Below are 20,225 nucleotides of genomic sequence, written 5' to 3' on the forward strand. Positions count from 1 at the left end.
TGCTCATAAGCAGACCGGCTGGTTTCTCTGTGCTCTCTAAAGAACCTGTCCTTGGGTCAACTTCTCTGGCCTGCTCTTTGTGCAGAGTACAGTAGAAACGGGGCCATTCACTGTGCTGTAGCTCTCAAACTAGCTCTCAAACTGTGGCTCTCAAACTTTCCCAGCCTACAACCCACTTATTAAGCAATTCATTTTCTTCATAGCGTGTGTTCAAATAAGGAATTAAAATGCTTCTAACATATGTCAAAACAACTTCATATGCACTGCAGTAACCAGCACAGCGCCTGTAATTTACAATGTTTAATTTTAATGCTACGAATGCCAATGCAGTGTGTAATATCCTGTAATTATTTGTGTTTTTCCTCATCTAAATTTTCATATCTCCTGACCCCTCTCATAATCCTCTAGCGGGGCCCAATCCACTGTGGTGGGATAATAAACTCCAGTCCTCGGCAGCATGGGCCCAGAAGCCTGCCATTTGTAAAGATAAATGAGAAGTCTTATCAGACCGAATCATTGGGCAAAAGTGAAAGCCTTCGGGTAAATGTCTCCCTTTCATGAATGTAAAGGTAGCACATTAATTAAAATGTAACTGCTTAGATGTATTGCTTTATTATGGCTGTCTGTCTGTCCCTGTTTCTGTAATTTCAGAGACAGAAATGCTGTATGTTTGATGCATATTGGAAGCATGTCCACAGCAGCTTACTTAACGACTCCATTGTTATAGTATGTGTATTGTACAGTGTTATCTAGTTTGTTATATAAGCTACCAAATGTGTGTTGATATGCTTTATGAGCCTAACCTTTTTTGATGGTTTATACAACAAAGGTAAAAAGTATGAAGCCAAAAGATTTAAAAGGGGGGTTTAAGAGAGCTTCACCCTCACACTTGTCCAGGCTGCTTACTGTTAAAAATATGGACTCACATCTACAGTATCATACAGGAACTTAGTGATCACATGGGTGCACTAATCCTTATTTTTGTGAGAACATCAAATGATGAGGTGTTTTGTTTCTGTTTCAGGCTTACGGAATTTCTGCCAGCACCCTGGAATGTCTCCCGGATTTGTGTGGCATGGATGAACGATTTAAGTGATTGCATATCTCGTGTAAATGCACCTAACTGCCAACACATCAATCTAATGGCTGTGTTGGAACATGGCTCATGGCTCATTTTAGCGGAGGCTGCTACGATGTCACAAGCTGACATTGGCAGGCGATCGTGACACACGACTAGCTGAACTTGTCAGATTCTGATGTATGTGACAACGTTCAACGAATGGCCTCCTGATGGTGGGCTGGTCACCATTTACACAACATCTTGAGTAAAAAATGTAAATGGGAAATGTCTTTTTGAAAACACATTTTTAAACACTGAATTGAATGTGCTTCAGTGATCTCATACTACTATATTGTCCATGCCATGTATTTGGGAATCTGTACGGTGAAGTCACATGATTTGTGCTTGTCGACCAAACTTAAAAGAAATCCCTCATCAATCCCAGTAACGGCCAGTCATGGGGGGTTTGAATTTATCCTCACCCTGTCACTAATGGTCCCTAATGGTCCTCACAGTCCTCTGTACGGCTCAACCATCCAGTCACTTGGGGCTGTGGACTTCAGTTATTAATAGTCATTGTCTGTAAACATGAGGGATTGACAACTACCCATATATTTTATGGAAGCAAATAAAAGTCATAAATAACCCATACAAATATATTGGTAGACAACTGTGATGTTTCTTTTGTTTTTCTTTCTTATTGTCCTTATAAGGTATTACACTCAGTGAGCACTTTATTACGTATTTATCACACATTTTATTATTATTGGTCTTCTGCTGCTGTAGCGTATCCACTTAGAGGTTTGATGCATTGTGTGTTCAGAGATGCTCTTCTGCATACCACTGTTGTAATGTGTGGTTATTTCCGTTACTGTCACCTTCCTGTCAGCTTCGACTAGTCTGGCCATTCTCTTCTGGCCTCTCTCATGAACAGCATGTTTTTGCCTGCAGAACTGCTACTCACTGGATGTTTATCTGATATCTGCAGTCATTTCAGGGGTCACAGGAATAGCTTCTTCTTTAGGTATATCCTGTTCTCGACATGAATGAACTGCTAAATTGAGGAGATTGATTTAACGACAAAGGTCTATGTGTGCAATACTCTGTGATGCAATCGACTTAAATTTGGATCCTCCCTAGACCAACTCGAAGGGGGTGTCCAAGCATTACCTGTATACCAGAGAGTGTTCATTAAGCAAAACCACACATGTCAACAATTTATTTGGCAGGCAGGTTACTGAAAGCCAATTACATTCCAATTAAACAATAAATAAATGTATTACACATTTACTATAAGAAAATATTAAGCCAAAGGACTGAGTCAAAGTCATACCTGGCAAAGAAAACTACACGGTCTATGCATGTGGGAGTCTGGCTGCAGAACTCCGAGATTACTTGGTTTCCTCTGCTCATTAACCCAAACGAGAGAGTCATAAAAAGTCAAAGTAATCCAAAAGATATGATTTTGGGTTCAAGCTACTTTCTCACACACCCTACAGGTGGGCAAGAGTTGTCACTGGAGGCAGATTTCCTGGAGCAATGCAGGGTTAAGGGCCTTGCTCTTATAGTGGCTACACCGGGATTAGAACCACCGACCTTGCGCGTCCCAGTCATTTACCTTAACCACTACGCTACAGGCCGCCCTGACCTGTCACACTGAAACAACCGGAAGGACACCAAACATGTTCTGATCAAGGATTGTCAGGAATAGTGGTTTTATGCCATCTACACTATTTCAGTGACTGAGACCTGCTGGAAATGTCAGACGGACTGATTAAGGGTGGGGGGTTGAGAACATTGTGGGGGCCCTGTACAAGGTTTTCTCTCAAATCTTCCCGTGCACTAAAATATGTTGCAAAATACATTGCGGGAAGTTGTAAACTTTATGGCGCCAACGGAACTGTGGCCCACTGGAATGTGGGAAGTTGTAAACTTTATGACATCTCCACCAGAGGAAGGCGACCTCACCCGCTCACTGAAAAAAATTAATTATTAAAGGTTATCGCAGTCCGTCTGCCTTGCTTGATCACATTTCATCCCCATTCTAACATTGGTCTGAACAACAGCTGAACCTCTTGACCACATCTGCATGCTTTTTTTCATTTAGTTGCTGCCACATTACATTACAGACATTTAGCACTTATCCAGAGTGACGTACAATGAAGTGCACATGATTGGCTGATTAAATATTTGCATTAACAAGCTGGTGTACAAGTCTCCCATATAAAGTGTACACGTTAGATCATCATTGTAAATGATCCATCAACCAACAGGTACCTGGTCTAAAGCGTTCTAATAACATAAGTGGACGGTTTTATTGGCTCATGATTGGACATTCTTTTTTTTCTTTTTTTTTTAAAACTGTACGTGGCCTGGTTTCAATCAAGCCTTTTTTGTTCAATTTGACTCACCGTTTTGTGTTTCTGTCCGTAGGCTGTTCCAGCCTAATATTGGAGATTAATTGGAGATAATATTGGAGCTCAAACTGTAAAAGTAAATATAACTCACACTTGCATTTCACATTGTACAAAATTTAATTTGAAATTTAAGCGGAAATTTAAGAGACACTGACTGAATACAGGCCAGTCTCTTTTCAGAGTGCTAATTTTCAAATTTTACATTTTCAGCCAACATAAGCATAAGAGACACTTTCATTCCGTTCTACCTCTCAGAAGAATCTCTCTCATCTGACAAGTCGTGTTTACTTCCATACTTGTACAGAAAGTTAAAGTGGCACTCATTTGATTTTTCTTTTCTTTTTTAGTCTTCAAGTCCTCTTCAGTACAGACATAATGTAACTGGGTTTGGATTTGGATGAAGAGGACACAGCAAGGCAAATACGTCAAACACAGAAACAGCGTGATGATCTGATCTCCAACTGCTGCTGCACAAAACCGCCATCTGTGATGTGCAATTATCACTTACAACCTAAAAATTGCAGTTCTTTTTTATATTTCATGAAGATCTTTCAAGTCTCATATTTTTTATCCCCCTCCACCACACTACAACATTTTTTCCCTCTTTGCCTCAATGAAATGGCACATTATTTTGCATATAAATGGCGTCAGAGCATGAAATACATTTCAGAAGGAGGAGTGGAGGTACAAACAGACATTTCAGGGCCTCAATTTCAATAGAGTGCTCATATATCCCTTGATTTCATAAACAGGGGTTAGGAGCGGGGAAATGTGGGGGGCTGAACAGTGAGCTTACTGTACATTGCAACCCCCCCTCTCATTTGTCCTCGTTATCTGCATTGTGATGACCGACCCTCCCTGCAGAAGTAAGGAGAGGATGGCTCTTTTCTGTTTGCCTAGTGTTTACTGCTTAAAATGTCAGGCTTTAGGCTTGGTCTCAGAATGCAATGTATTTCAGATTTCTAGTTAGTTCCATGTTGGTATTAATATTGATATTAGTATTGATATTCCAAATGGGTTCACAGGTGTTTCTAATGAGTCAGGTGTGTTCAATTGCTTCCTCAATGCAGGTATAAGAGAGCTTTCGGTATCTAGTCTTGATTCAAGGCTTTGATTGTCTTTGAAGTCTGTTAATGCTGTTTGTTGACATGAGGACCAGAGCTGTGCTGATGTAAGTCCAGAAAGCCATTATGAGGCCGAGAAATAAGAAAAAAATAGTTTAATACTGTAGGTCAAACCTTAGGCGAACCAAAATCAACTGTTTGTGACATAATTAAGAAGAGAGAGCACTGGTGAGCTCAGTAATCACAAAGGGCCTGGTAGGCCCAGGAAGACCTCTACAGTTGATGACACAATGAAGGAAAACCAGCAAAAATCTATCCCACATATCAATATCAGAAACACTCTTCAGGAGGCAGGTGTGGATGTGTCAGTGACTATTATCGTCAGAAGAAGTCACAAACAGGATGACAGAGGCAACCATGCAAAATACAAATCATGAGTTAGCCATAAAACAGCATAGCCAGACTAGAGTTTGTTAAGAACTACCCAAGGAGCTGTCCAAGATCGAAAGATCCCATACATGCTGCTAAACGAACAATGACAAAAAATGGGAAAATTCTCAACTGGCCAAGTCTTCTCCCAAAATTAATTCAATTGAACATGTGTTTCTTATGCTGAAGAGCACATAAGGCACCTCACTCCTGAAACAAGCTGCCAAACCCTCAATGCCCAAGCGCAGTGATGGGGACACTGTGCTGTAGGAGACAGTCTTTTTGGTGAGACGTTAAACCAAGGTCCTGACTCACTGTCATCATTAAAGATCCCATGACACTCTTCGTAAAGAGTAAGGGATTTTTAGGGGGGAATTTATCTGATGTTCTTGGCTAAATCCCCAACCTTCTAGGTGCCACCTAATCATTACCTGATTCAACTGGTAAAATCTCCCTCTCTACCTCTAGTGTGTGGTGAGCGTTCTGTTGAAAAATGGCAACCTTGCATCACCCAGGTGCTTGCCACACATTGGTGGTAGTTGAGGCGAGCTTTCCTCTCTTCACTGTAAAGCATGTCAAGAAAAGCGTTGCATAAATGCAATGATCTGTTTATCTACAGGATGTGCAGTTTAACCACATGTGAATTGTTTGATTACAAATATAAAATAGTGGTGAGTATTTAGGTGTGTGTTCAGATCTGTGTTCTGCAATTGGTCCTACAGTGTCAGCAGATGCATTGCTGTACCACTTCTGCATCAATCTCAAGGTTTTCCCTTCTGTTTATTAGCCCGGGACCTATCAAGGTAGGAAAAGGAAGGAAAATAATGGTAGATTTAAAAGAATACGATCATGCATCTTCAGTGGTTGCCATGGAAACAGCATAGGCTAAGCTCCCCCTGTCCTTTCTCTCTCTGTCTCTCTCGCGCACACACACACACACACACACACACACACAGAGGCAGGAATAGTGGTTAAAAGTTGGCTTTGCTTTCTCATACTGGCTGTTCTCCCAACTTACTGTATAAATTATCTGTCTCTAGCTTCATCCCCCTTAACCAAGACAGTTAATATTAGTGACTTATAATTTATTCATATGTTTTGTAAAGGTTCAATGTCATTACATGTCTCTGCAGGAAGCTCTCAGCAAGACAGCAGCCTGTTGGTGTGGGATTCTGCCAGCTTTAAATGAGCTAGAGGCACTTTGTTCAGAAGTTAGCCAATGTTTGACATAAATCTTTTATTGGTTTGTATACTGTATTAGCAGGGTCAGAGATGTCACAAGGTCAAATATTCTTTCAACAAACGCCAAAACGAAATATGTTGTTATCGCCCCGGGGAGCTGTTGTTTCAAACTCGACACAATGAGATGTGTACTACAAGACAAAAATGCAATAAATGTTATTTCCGGACTACTGCAAGAGACACTCTGACAACGACTGTGCTCATTTTTCATTTTTCATATCCATTCCAGTCAAGTGAACATCTCCTTTAACAAGCATTCTTTCTATTGATAGTGAACCTGAAAACTAAGTAGCTGTCAAGTTACTTGAATTATTATAATATATTCTTTATTTTGCTTTCATTTTAATATTTCATGCAGGTGGTTATGCAATGAGTCATACATTTATACTGTTCTTGTTAAGTAGGTATTTTCATTGCCAAGCTATTTATTTATCTGTTAACAGACAGCTAAAGACAGCTCAAGTGACACGACGAACACCAACACAATTAAAATATGCTGAAGAGAATAAAATATGAGTCAGACATATTGCTATTTTGTATAACTATTTCATTACATCAGCCGCTTTCATCAAAGTGAGCCGTGACAAAGCAAGTTAATGTTCTATTTTCGCTTATAGAGCTATAGATCTCCCTTTGTTATGATCACCTTCATAGATCTCCCTTTATGTTATGATCTCCCTCATAGATCTCCCTTTGTTATACTCTCTATCATAGATCTCCCTTTATGTTTGAGCTTCATTATTTTTTCAAACATACTGTAGGCCCAAAACTCACCTTTTAAGTCTGATTTTAAGGGCTGATCAGGACCACAGAGCAGCCCAAGTGAGCTTTGCCATCACCCTGCCACTGTTTGTGAAACACACACTCTGTGAATTACACTCTAGATCATTGCTGTGAACATGTTTGTATGTCTACTTAATAGTGAAACATTTTAATACTTACTATTATTTCAACATTTATGAAATATTAATTTGGCATAAACTGAGAGAAAAGCATGTTCTCCTGCCCTGCTTTATGCTTAATGCGGTCCACTCTGGACCCACCCCAAATGGCGATGAAAGCATGTCTCTCTATCATAGAGATGTCAATCAGATATCCAGTCAGAAAATTGTTGGCGCCCACAAATTTGTCTGTTTAATTTTCAATCAATCAAATGTCAATCAGTATGATATTTGCATTTGCAATACTGAACAGCGCCGTTATCTAAATCCTCATTTCCATGTGTCTTGGGCATTCTTGCCCTTCCCTTGGCCCTGAGTTCTCAGACTGCTCTGGCCCTGATCCTCTCCTGGTTCAAGTCTATGCCACAACGCAACCAGGAGGCTTAGATTTATCACCTCACTCTTCATGATCAGCATATTAATGCACTTTTTGTGCTTCTTTACTGTATATTTTACCAGATAGCTTAATGCCTCAGGCTATAATCTTCCCAACTACGATGATTATTTTCCCCAATTACCTTTTAACTATTGACACCTGGCTGGCCAGTAGAGGATGGGCTCTCCTTCTATTGCTGAGTTTACTTCCCACACAATAGCACTGTGAACAGGAAATTGGTTGTTCTGGTCCAATGTATACACTCTGCTATACTGTTCATGCTTAATGACCACTCTGTACAGTAGAGAGCTACTGTAATATTGGATCTTTTTCTCAAAGAACCCTTAATTCTTTAGACGCTAAACTATACCAGGCATGTGACTCATGCAAAAGGTAAAATTGTCTAAATTGACAGAATTAGGGCGGCACGGATGGTGCAGTGGGTGGCACTGCCGCCTCACAGCAAGGAGGTCCTGGGTTCGAATCCCCGTCGGCCGGGGCCTCTCTGCAGAGTTTGCATGTTCTCCCCATGTTTGCGTGGGTTTCCTCTGGGTACTCCGGTTTCCTCCCACAGTCCAAAGACATGGAGAGTGTAAATTGCCCGTGGGTATGAGTGAGTGAGTGAGTGAATGGTGTGTGTGCCCTGCGATGGACTGGCGACCTGTCCAGGGTGTATTCCTGCCTTTCGCCCAATGTATGCTGGGATAGGCGCCAGCCCCCCTGCGACCCTGTTAGGATAATGAATGAAATTGACAGTATTGGCTAATTTTAAAGCAGTCAAGGTCTTAACATTATGATCTTTACTAATTTTAGCTGAGGTAAAGGAATGGCAGCTTACCTCAGAGGAGTTGAGGGACCTGAAATGTGTTCATGCTTATTCGGTATCTGGAGAACTTCTCGAACGTTCCTGACCCCCGTTCACACGGCTGCAGTTCAGGAGTGTTCCCTACTCTTCTCTGGTCTCTGGCCTCTTTTCCTCTTCCACTCTGGTTACCAGGGCAACCCTCTACCCGCCATACATCAACAGTGCGTCCTGCAACTAGTGTATTGACTGCAGTGGCACTCAGATCTCTCTGACTTAAGGACAGAGCTCAGTCTTTACAGGTTGAGCGATGAAGGTTCTGTGAGCACCCGTTACATTGATTTAACTTTCCCCTTTTTATGTGCTCCACTTCAAGGACTTCAAAGATATTTCATACTTTATGACTGCGCCGTTCGTTACCGGTTTGGCCCATCGTACAGCCAAGTTATTTCTGAGGCTTCCCGGAGTCTGTTTATTGTGCACTGAGGAAGGTCCAAGGGCCAAAATATTTTCACTAATGCACTTTTGAGCATGGTTGAATAAAACTTGTTTGATCATATACTGTATATGTCCATCTGTAGTGCGCTGGCCTTTTGGTGATAAAACGAGTACAATACGTACATATTTCAAAAAAATGAAATGTGATGCTTGCTTTGTCTGCAACTATCCACATTAATATTCACTTATGAAATTACGCGTGTTCAAGCGCAACAGTGTTGGTCATCAAACATTTATAATTTAACTTCCGACCAATGATTTCCTCCACCGCTGTTCCATAAATCACTCTCTTGGAACGCCATTTCATTCATTAAGGAGAAGAATGAGGCTACTTTCCAGTAGCTCAACCGTGTGGGTGGAATCACTTGTCTGCCCCCTTCAAAGCCGTTTATATAAAGGATAAAACAACTTCCGGGCAATTATTGGTGAGTAAATGCTTATATATTTATATAGACATCATAACTGCATTTTTATAGCTCTGAACTGACTCAGATGTTCCAGGGAGTTGGCCTTCTATATCCAAGGCAAAATGGAGACACAAATCTGCCTCCTAGCTGGCAGTATATTCGGTAGCCCCAGTAACAACCACATAAAACTGGCCTTATTGTTGGGTATCGGCGGGTAATGGTGGTTGATCCAAGTGGTTGTAAGTCAGATAAATGCCTTTGAGTGTTTTCCTGTGGGGGGAAAAGTATTGGTGTGATCTGGACCTATTCACATTGCGGCTTTAAAAGATTTGGTTTTGGGGGTGGTAAAAAGATATTGTTAAAATAGTGTTATAGAAATATTATTCACAACATTTTTATGAAAATCCTGAAAAATGGCAAAATGTTTTGTGCTAGCTGTGTTTGTTGTCACCGTGGAGCAAGATTGAAGGATCTTGAAGGATTCCGTATGAAGGAGTTGTCAATTGCACCCCCCGCCCCCAACTCCACAGAACAGGGCTGTCAAACTAAATTCCCAGAGGGCCGCTTTCTGTGTGTGTTTGTGGTTTCCATCCAATCAGCTGCCAAATAAGGCCATGAGAACATAGTGTGTGGATTCTTTAGTCAATCAATGACTTAAATGAACTACTGATGCCGACATCACCCTAAAACCCACCATATAGGGAGGGTAAACAAAGTCAGGAAGGACTTCTGAATCAACATTTATTCTCACAGGTTGCATTAGCCATACCATAAAATAATTTCCCCATTTTGGAGCATGTGATATAGCTTATTACCTGTCATTTATTGAATAGATTTTCTTTGCTCACCCTGGCAATAATTTTAGAGGGCACAATACATCCCTTTCATTAAGTTTAAAATGATCAGAAAACATATAGTGATCATACTACCTACAATTCACTATTAAAATACTAGCTACAATTAACTATTCAAAATGTTGGTTTATGCATAACATCGCACAAACAAAACCACAATCACAATTACTGCCATTAGACATTTGAATTCAATGAGGATCTTGATCTTTGCCCTTTGATTTGATTTTAGTTGCACTTTAAATTGAACAGAAGTGTCCATTTGATTAAAATGCAAATAGCTATCCAGACCATGGTAAATAAAAAAAATAAAAAAATAATACTACTAATGGGTACTCTAAATGACTCATACACTCTCAGAGAGTGACGGGTAAATTTTTGTTCTTCAAGGATGAAATTTCCTGAATGTGCTCTGAAAGTACTGTCATGTTCTCTTTAGGTACAAATGAGTACATTTCCAAGCATTTTTTTGTGAAACTTTTTATGTAGCCTACATAGGGTACTGTCCCAGTGACAAGCATGTGTAGCTTTTTAGGCACTTTTCATACCATTGTTTCTGAGAATGTATGTCTCAAGTCAGACTGTGTAGTCTGAACACCGCCTCTTTAGCTTAAACAAAATACATTCATATGCAAAATGATAGCAGTGACATTACAGTACTTCCAGCTTGATTTGAACCCCATGCTCAAAGTGAAGTAGCATGTCCTGATTAAAATAATTATTCCTTTTAATATTTGCCATGGCAGTGGAGTGTAGTTATTATGGTGGCATTTCAGGTCAAGGCATCCCAGAGGACCATGATCACCTGGCACAGCTGTGACCCTTTCTCAAATTTCTCAGATTTCACTCTGAAGCGCAAAACCCCTCACACACCCTGCCCTCTCTGCAATCCCCTCCGCCAGACCACCATCACAGTCTTCTCCCCTAGTGAACGTGTGCAGTTATCCCCCTAATTTCCATGATAGCAATTGGCCCTAGATGTATTTGAGCTCAGGTGGGGGTCCCTGAATTGCAAAAGGTTGAACCCCCATGCCACTCTAGTCATTCACCACGTTTATTTCATTCACATCATAGGTGTCAGTACCGGTACTTGTATATTGCCACATTCCAACAATGGCCACAATGAATTCTCACCTTTGATAAATTATACTGTACATACTTTATTTCAATGAAATATGTTTTACTATATATCCTGTTCCGTGCAAGACAGGGAAATATAAAGGCTTTAATGCATTACAAAGTACTCCATGTAATGGGCCCCTGTGTCTGTCTTCCTTGTGATAACTGCCTCGCTGTATTCCTGAGAGTGGCACTGACGTTCTCCGTGACTGTTCATCACTGTGGAGAACCTGTGAAGCTTGGATGTCCTTTATTCTCTCATCACCACAGCAAGGGCTCCTTAATGCAGAACATATACTTGTGAATCTTCGGCCGCTCAGTCATTTTAAGTGTGTTTTATTGTTATTTCTCAAATCCTGCAACGAAATGTGTTTCAACCCATGAAGAAAGTGGAACTAATCTGAATAAAGACTTAACTTTTAAAATGTCTTTTTAGTATTATTAGCGGAACATTTCCCACAATTAATGAAAATACATATTGTACTAGAATGCTAAATAATTTCATGATTCTTGGATGCACAAGGTCTTTGGCCCATAAAAAATTTCAAAGGTACCTTTCAGGGACAGTGAATTCCATGGTTTTCATTGAATCTTGGCGTTGTAATACTGTGACTAAGTAGCTGGTCTCAAAGTCAGTCTGCTGTTAGGTTCTTATGTCTTTAAAATATTTAATTTCAATACATTACAAATTGACTCCTTATCGTTCCTTTACAGTGAGCATTTCTCATTATAAAATGTGTGGTAGATGCTGTCTGTATGATATTTGAATGTGCAAGGAATGGGCCCTGTTATGAACACTTGATGAAGTGTGTTGAACTTTCCGTTTTATTGTTTTCATTGCGTAAAATGTGAGTAAGATACTGAGTTTATTTCGGTCGCGGTGCAATGTCCTCTTGTTTTGCTACCTGCCGGGCCAAATGGTGGGTGTGAAATCCGGCCAGCTTTAGAGTTGTGCGGCTCTGATTCTGAGCTGCCCCAGTGAGGGGAGAGGCAGTGTGACTCCCCCGTTTAAGATGTTTCTGTCTGCTGTCTTGGTTTACCGGGCGGATGAGATCTGTCATCTCGCTGTCAGGCCGCAGATAGCTCCACGGCCCACCCGGAGCCAGGCAGCACTGGAAATCATTACCCTTCACACCCCCAAACCAGGCCGCCTGGCAGCCAATCACAGGGCCCCGAGAACACGCCGCTTATCGCCTTCACTTAAACCAGGTTTCCACTGATGGTGAGCGTGTGTTTTTCAGACGGGTATTGGGCTTGATTCCGGCCCTCAAACGGGCAAATGTGTTTTCTGTATTTCAAAAAAAATAAGTAAGAAAATACTCCACCTATATTAAATGTTAATGTTCCCTAGATTGCATCAAGACAGAAATTGACCTGTCAGAATTCGGTTTCCAGACGGGGATAATGCCGTGTGATAGGCAAATCCAGATTTTCACCGATGCATAGTGCAGCAGATAAGACATGAAATGATTTTCAGGTTGAGCCCACCGGAGATACTGCCTAAAAGATTTGGCCAGTCCTCGGTATTTCAGGTACATAAGCGTGTGTTGTGTTACCAGCTGCATCCAGCGTAATGACTGATAAACGCTATTATCTCCACTTTCATGTGCACCTCCGGCAAAGAGTAACCAAAACAAAAAAGCTAAATAAAACCACAGCAGACATAACCAGCTACATCCATTTAAATATTTTAGACAATATACAGTATCTGCAGTGTCATATGGGGAAATTTATATAATTCCAACTGGAACGACCAAAAGTGCTTGCATAATTAATACCATTGCACGCCTATTGAATAATTAATATCGTACTTGGTCAACTCCTGCTGTTTGTTATGGAAAATTTTGCAATCATTTGTGCTTATGTTCGGGTCAGAGTCTATCGTGTTTTTATCATGTATTACTGCATTTTGTTTTCACCCAGTTGCGCCTCTACAAACGAGGAATTAGGGGGACATAAATTTGGTGTCGGCTTGGCCCCATAGATCAGCAAGTGTTTCCACCATTTTCTTTTGCTATACATTGCTTCTAACCCACCCCCAACCGCCATCCATCCCCTTCTGTGGCCCACCAGCTCAGTCAACATAAAAGTGACAAAACCATCAAGCTGCTGCAGTCAAGGGCACTCTAACGGAAAGAAACTTGGAAGCAATTACTGCGCTGAGGAAAGAGGTTTGGGGCGAGTTAGATGTATTTTCTGTCAGGGGCTCACGGATCAGACGGCCGGGAAGTGGCCTTTCTCCACCTCCCGAGCATGTCCCGGCCGGAGATGCCGGCACTTTCTGCCGGACCGTCGAAAGTTAGCCAGCCGAGCAGATTTTATAGGCCCCTGTATGTGTTTCTCCTCACTGCCTGTATTGTCTAAAACGCTGCAGAGGTGCGAAGCGAATAGCGTGTGTCCACGGTGTGTAGCCAGCCACAGCTCCCGCCTTCCTGCTGCCCAAGGTGAGTGTGTGGATTGTGGGGGGTGCTCTCTCAGGCACTCCGACTGTCATGGGCGAAAGGCATGGATTTTTATTTTCTTTCTTCCCCTTCATTTTCCACCCTCCAGACAAATGCCACACTGTAAAAAAGTCCCTGTAAGTCCCTTACATTACATTACATTACATTACAGGCATTCAGCAGATGCTCTTATCCAGAGCGACCTACAATAAAGTGCAAAACATAACCAGGGACGCTGAAAACGCTGAAAACCCTAGAGGGAAGTACGGTTCCAAGTTCCAAGTCAGTCTCAACAAGTATTTTAGTCTTATATCTCGACTTAAAATCTAACTTATATTAAGTTTTTGCTGCAGTAAATAAAACCAAAATTTGACCTTTATTTGAACATTTGAACATTTTTACTTTATTACACCTACTTATTCATTCGATTATCTAATCAGCCATTTGTGTGGCAGCAGCGCAATGCATACAATCATGTAGATATGGGTCAGGAGCTTCAGTTAATGTTCACATCAACCATCAGAATGGGAAAAAATGTGATCTTAGTGACTTTGACTGTGGAATGATTGTTGGCGGCAGACAGGGGGTTTGAGTATCTCAGCAACTGCTGATGATCTGGGATTTTCACGCACACTAGTCTCTAGAGTTTGCAAAGAATGGTGCAAAAAACTAAACAAAAATCCAGTTCTGCAGGCAGAAATGCCTTGTTAATGAGACGTCATAGGAGAATGGTCAGACTGGTCAAAGTTGACAGGAAGGTGGCAGTAAAGCAAATAACCACACATCACAACAGTGGTATGCAGAAGAGCATCTCTGAACACACAACACATCATAACTCTACAGGCTACAGCAGTAGAAGTCTAAAAAATAAGTCTAAATACCAAATAAAGTGCTTGGTGAGTGTACACCACAGTCTGTAAGAATTTGGACAGAGACTAGAGGCTGTTTTAGCTCTGTACTCCAGCATATTGGATTTGAAATAAAGCAATGAATATGACGTTATGTTGCAGACTGTCATCTGAATTTGAAGGTATTTTCATTCATATCAGGCGAACCATTTAGGAATTACACACATTTCTGTTCCTCCATTTTAAGGGACCAAATATAATTGGACAATTTCCCACTCAGTTGTTTCCCAAGTTTCTCTGAGTAGCTGTAAATAAATGCTACAGTTGGCCTGCCAACCAAATTATTGATATGAAAACAAAAGCAAGTTGCAAACAAACACTTATGCCATATTTCTCACAAATGAAACCAGAACTATCCCAGTGAAAAACAGCCATCCCATTTCCCGCTATCATTCATATAAATTGGCTCAACGGTTGTTTTGTGCGTGGTCTCAAGCGATTGTGCTCTTTCAAACGTTACATCAGCAGCGTGACACACATTAAATTATGTTTTATTAACACTTAACAACAGGTGGTTTAGCTCCTGAAGGAAATGGGAAATTGGCTAACCGACTGCCGAAGAGCTGACGTGTGCCGAGAAAATCCGCGGGTTTATTATCCTCACCTCTTTTTCATCGATTCTGACAACATCCATCCATACAAACTTGCCTAAACCGTCTCATCCCGAGGCCGGCGATCAGACTGTTTCTAATCTCGCATTCCGAATTTGAGCTCAATTAGTCTCCAGCACAAAGCCGTCTCGGCAGACAGGGGCCGGGGCAGAGGAGGGGCCCCTCATTGAGTTTCAGAGAGAGTCGGCCATTAGCTTCCCGCTGTGTGCTGAATCACGCAGGTCTTCCCAAACAGTCGGGGAACATTGATCTCCGAACGCGTCCCCGCTGCGCCCCGGGAACCCGCGCCCTCCGCAGAATGCAGAAATGGCCCCGCTGCCGTGCCGCGAGTCGGAGCATCGAGGGGGGAAGTTTCAAGGAAGAATAAATAAACGAGGTTTTCATTGCTGTCGGCCTTCTGTAGCCTGCCGCGAGCGGGCCTTCCCGGGCGGCGCAGACGGACGCACGTCGTGCGGAATCACAAAGCTGCCAGGATGGCTCTCTGCCGCTTTTTGATTTTATCGTCCCCGCGCTTCCTGCCGTCCCTGTTTAAACCCCTTTTTTCTTTTCTCCAACAAAGACGAGGAGAAAGACGGAATGCGTTTGTCTTTCTTAGAGGAGCGGCGGAGATGGCCGAAGGCGCAGATAACAGCTGTTCCTCAGACCAAACTGGGCCAATCACAGCCGTTTATTTACTTATTTATTTTGTATCAATCTAAGATGGAGAAAAGCTGGTGTGTGTGTGTGTGAGTCTGGGGGCTGTGGGGGTGGGGGTGGGGGGGGGGGGGGGTGGGGGGTGTAAACTGGTGCCATTCAGGGTCTTCATTTCAAAACCAAGCATATTCCCATATTGTGAAAATGGCCAAGAAGCATTTAGAAGCATTATTTATCTGGTGTGCTTGAAAATACATCCCGGCATCATGGTGCTCTTTGCTTATTTGCACGAATAACCCTTTCAAATGTAAGTGCATCGGAAAGCCATATCACAAAAGCACAAAATCTCATTCACTCTGACAATCCTCCAATCTCTCCAGGGTGTGAAATGTGCATTAGGGTACAGTATATTAACCTATTGTAGCATGTCATGTTTTCTCAAAGGTAATAATCATAATATTGCCATTCAATGTCACGGTGCTTGCAGTCAATGGTGAAATAGGGATATGAAGGGTATTGCTGAGGTCATCAAATATACTGTAAGGGGCAGCCTGCAGCCAGTGGCTATGACTGGGGCCGGGAAGGTTGAACCGTGGCCCTGGTGTAGCCACGATATGATCTGCAAAGCTGTTGGACCCCTCAGCAAGGCCCTTAACCCCACATTGTTCCGGGGGAGACTGTCCCCTGCTTAGGCCAATCAACTGTAAGTCGCTTCTGATAAAAGCATCAGCTAAATAATAAAATTATTTATTAGTCATGCGCATTTATACTCACACTCACTGAGCACGATTAGGTAGACCGTTACACCAGTTTGTTAATGCAAATATTTAATCAGCTAATCATGTGGCAGCAACTAAATGTATAAAAGCATGCAGACATGGTCAAGAGGTTCAGTTGTTTTTCAGATCAAATGTCAGACTGGGGAAGAAATGTGATCCAAGTGACTTTGACCATGGAATGATTGTTGTTGGCAGACAGGATGATTTGAATATCTCTAACTGCTGATCTCCTGGGATTTTCACACACAACAGTCTCTAGAGTTTGCAGAGAATGGTGAAAAGAAAACAAAAAAAACAGCAGCAGTTCTGCCAGCAGAAACATGTTCTTAATGGTCATTGGAGAATGGCCAGACTGGTCAAAGCTGACAGGAAGGTGACAGTAATGTAAATAATCACATATTACAACAGTGGTATGCAGAAGAGCATCTCTGAACACACAACACGTCAAACCACTAAACCAGCTACAGCAGCCGAAGACCAATGAGTCTAAAAAAATAAGTCTAATAAATACCTAATAAAGTGCTCGCTGAGTGTTTACTGTTTTAAACTCAGCATTAAGTGGATCCTGGAAAAATAACTAGCTGCTGGAAGATTTGACAGTCCTCCCTATGGGCCAAGTGAAAAAATCAAATCAAATCAAATCAAACTCCAACAAAATGAAGGGAAATGTTGGAAAGTGTTGCCCTTGAAACACAAAACTAGTTTAGCTGGTTTAGACTGAAAGCTACTGTATCCTACTAAGGAAAAGGAACTCAAAAGCTTTCAAGAGCTACAGAAGATTTCTTGATTTGGGTGTATCATTAGAGCCTATATTCGGTTTACATTAGCAGTGTAGATGACCACTTTCGTTTCTCATTTGTTTATAAAGACGCTTGTATAGGCCCACTGTGAGAGAGGCACTATTTGCTGTTTCTGAATATTTGAAGTCCGGACTATGCATATCTAATCTAAATCTGATATACATTTGTCTGTGTTAAATGATGTACATTTCTCTGTGTTATCAAAGGCACCATGAGCTCATGATATTTAATTAATTTAATTAATTAACTTAATTTCATTTAAGCTTCACTTGTTAAATGGTCATTGTAAATTAGACTAATGATAATTCCACAGAGCCCTTGGGGCCTCTTGAATGAGACAGTAGATGAAGCTGAATGTGTGATATCCTAAATTTACCTGCAGAGCTCTGCAACCAAATGTTAAGTTTGCATGTAAATTCTTCACATGACGTTGCAGATATGCTATAATATATTTTCCCACAAGCTTGGTATGGTAAAGTTTTCCAAAGTCACATAAAATTTGGTAAACTACATGTGAGGAAAAAAGTACGGTCACGTATTGGTCAGTCAAAGATAATGGTTTCAGAAGAAAAGTATAGTTTTTGGTTGTGATCATGGACTGGTGGGGCCACCCTCTGACCACCATGGACCAGGCTATGTGTCCATAGCCTGAGTACCCCGAGGCCTATCGAGATTGATCACAGGCCTACCCAAACAAGCGGCATGAAATATGTTCTATATTTACATTTTTACAAGAATGCACTCGATTTTTTCTGATTCCGTGCACGTCTTCATTGTATTTTGGCCAATTAAAACATGTTATTAAAAAGATCTCACTTCACAACCTCTGCGGGGCATAGCAAATGCAGAAATTGTATTCCGAAAATGTACCTTTTTCACAGGCCTGTCTGCCTACCCCAGTGACATAGACATAGCATTTTAGGCACCCCCACCCCCACCTCGTGGATTGGACTATGCCTATTGCCTATTGTTACCTATGCCTAGAGCCCATGAAACAAGAAAGAAAATCTACAGAAATGTAAAGATTGCACAATTGCTCATCCTTTGCTTTTTCTGTATTTCATTGTTGCGGGCAGTGAATTGAATATCTGTTCCATTAAAATGATTCTCCGTCCTGTCTCATTCTGCAGACACACAGAAAATGCATTGTTCCTCCCCGGTCTGAAGAGTTTCCCAAAGAGGAATGAGAGTAAGAAATTATCCACAACAAGGAAGGCTTTTCATTCCTGTGTGTTGTATTTTCTATTTTCGGATTTGTCATGTGGGGCACACTGCCTGGTGCGTAACACAGGCATTTCGCCTGCTCCCCAGGGGTTCTATAACAGCTTACCTTGGTGAAACTTCTGTTCATTTTGAAGTTTTATTAAGGCTTTCCGAAAGAAAACATTTACATTTGCACACGGTATGAAATCTGAAAATAATTCGAAACGTAGTAGAACCAACCAAAAATGAGGGGGGTGGTGATACAATTATCCCAGCCGCAAGCTGGGAATTCATTAACACTCTTATGGAACACAGAGGCTCTGATTAGCACAAGCGCCCTTATTATCCACCACACCTGTGGTGATGTGTTGCAGGGTTGCAGCAGAATAACATTTCGGTGGCGAAGGCAGCGTGCCAATGTTTGAGAGCAGTTATTTTGTGGAATATAGTCAATATTTTGATTGTCACACCTCTCTTTACGCTGAAGGCTTAAATAAAGCGCGCCGTTCTTTGAAGACAGAACTTTGAAAGCGCAATGTAATTGCACACTTGAGCCCGAAAATGTAGCTCATTCCCACTGATGTGAGGCATTAAGACAGTGAATGGGGAAGATTTCCTGCCTACACCTACACCTGCATTCAGCCATCCTGTGGCGAATGAACAATTCACTGGGAAAGTGGGAATCTAGCCGTTATTCATGGAAAGATGTGCAATTCTGCAGAGTAGCAGAATACTGTCATTGTACTATAAGAGATTAAAAGAAAAAAGAAGAATGTCTAAAACAGATAATATACCTCCAATTCTGGATATAAAAAGAAGATTAGCGGGGGCACACTAGCTAACCTAGCGGATAAAAGGAGCTAAAATTGTTCAGTTAAAAAGTTTGACAGAAGAAGAGAAAGGAAGGAGGTGGGATGACATCACCGATGACATCACCGATGCCTATCGCCCCCCTACGTTGCGCACGCCTCCTTTCGCCTCTGCTCATCGCTATGACATCACGGTCTCAAATGGCAGTGGGACAGGAGCAGCGTGAGATCTCCTTTGCTTGGTATTTTGGCGGTATGCTGGACAAGGCAGCGCCTTATCGCCGGCTATGAGTCACAGTCGCAGCACTGTGTTTGTGAAGATTTAATGAATGTTCACTCGCACATAGTCTGGGAGAACATGAAGAAGACTATGAGATCCCCCAGTGAGTGTGCGTGCTGCTTCCTTTCAATACTGCAGGCCTCTGTGAGATGCTTCGGTCTTGCTGTCCCGGTTCTTGTTCTTGTTCCGCAATGGTACACCTATGTCCCACAGAGCCCATAAGAACTGCAATATGAACACTTTTTTTTCCTCGCGGTGCTTTTGTGCTGCAGGAAATTAGCTAGTGTCACACCCAAGAAAGGGAAAATGATGGAAAAATAACCAAGAGAGCGAGAGAGTGAGTGTGTGTGTGACAGAGAGAGGGAAAGAAAGAGAGAGAGTTAACAATTGAAATTGATGTTTCATTAATGCTGTTGATTATCTGCCCTGCGATGGACTGCCGACCTGTCCAGGGTGTATTCCTGCCTTTCGCCCAATGTATGCTGGGATAGGCTCCAGCCCCCCTGCGACCCTGTTCAGAATAAGCGGGTTAGGATAATGAATGAATGAATGAAT

This window comes from Conger conger, chromosome 15 (assembly GCF_963514075.1).
Source record: "Conger conger chromosome 15, fConCon1.1, whole genome shotgun sequence".
Lineage (NCBI taxonomy): Eukaryota > Metazoa > Chordata > Actinopteri > Anguilliformes > Congridae > Conger > Conger conger.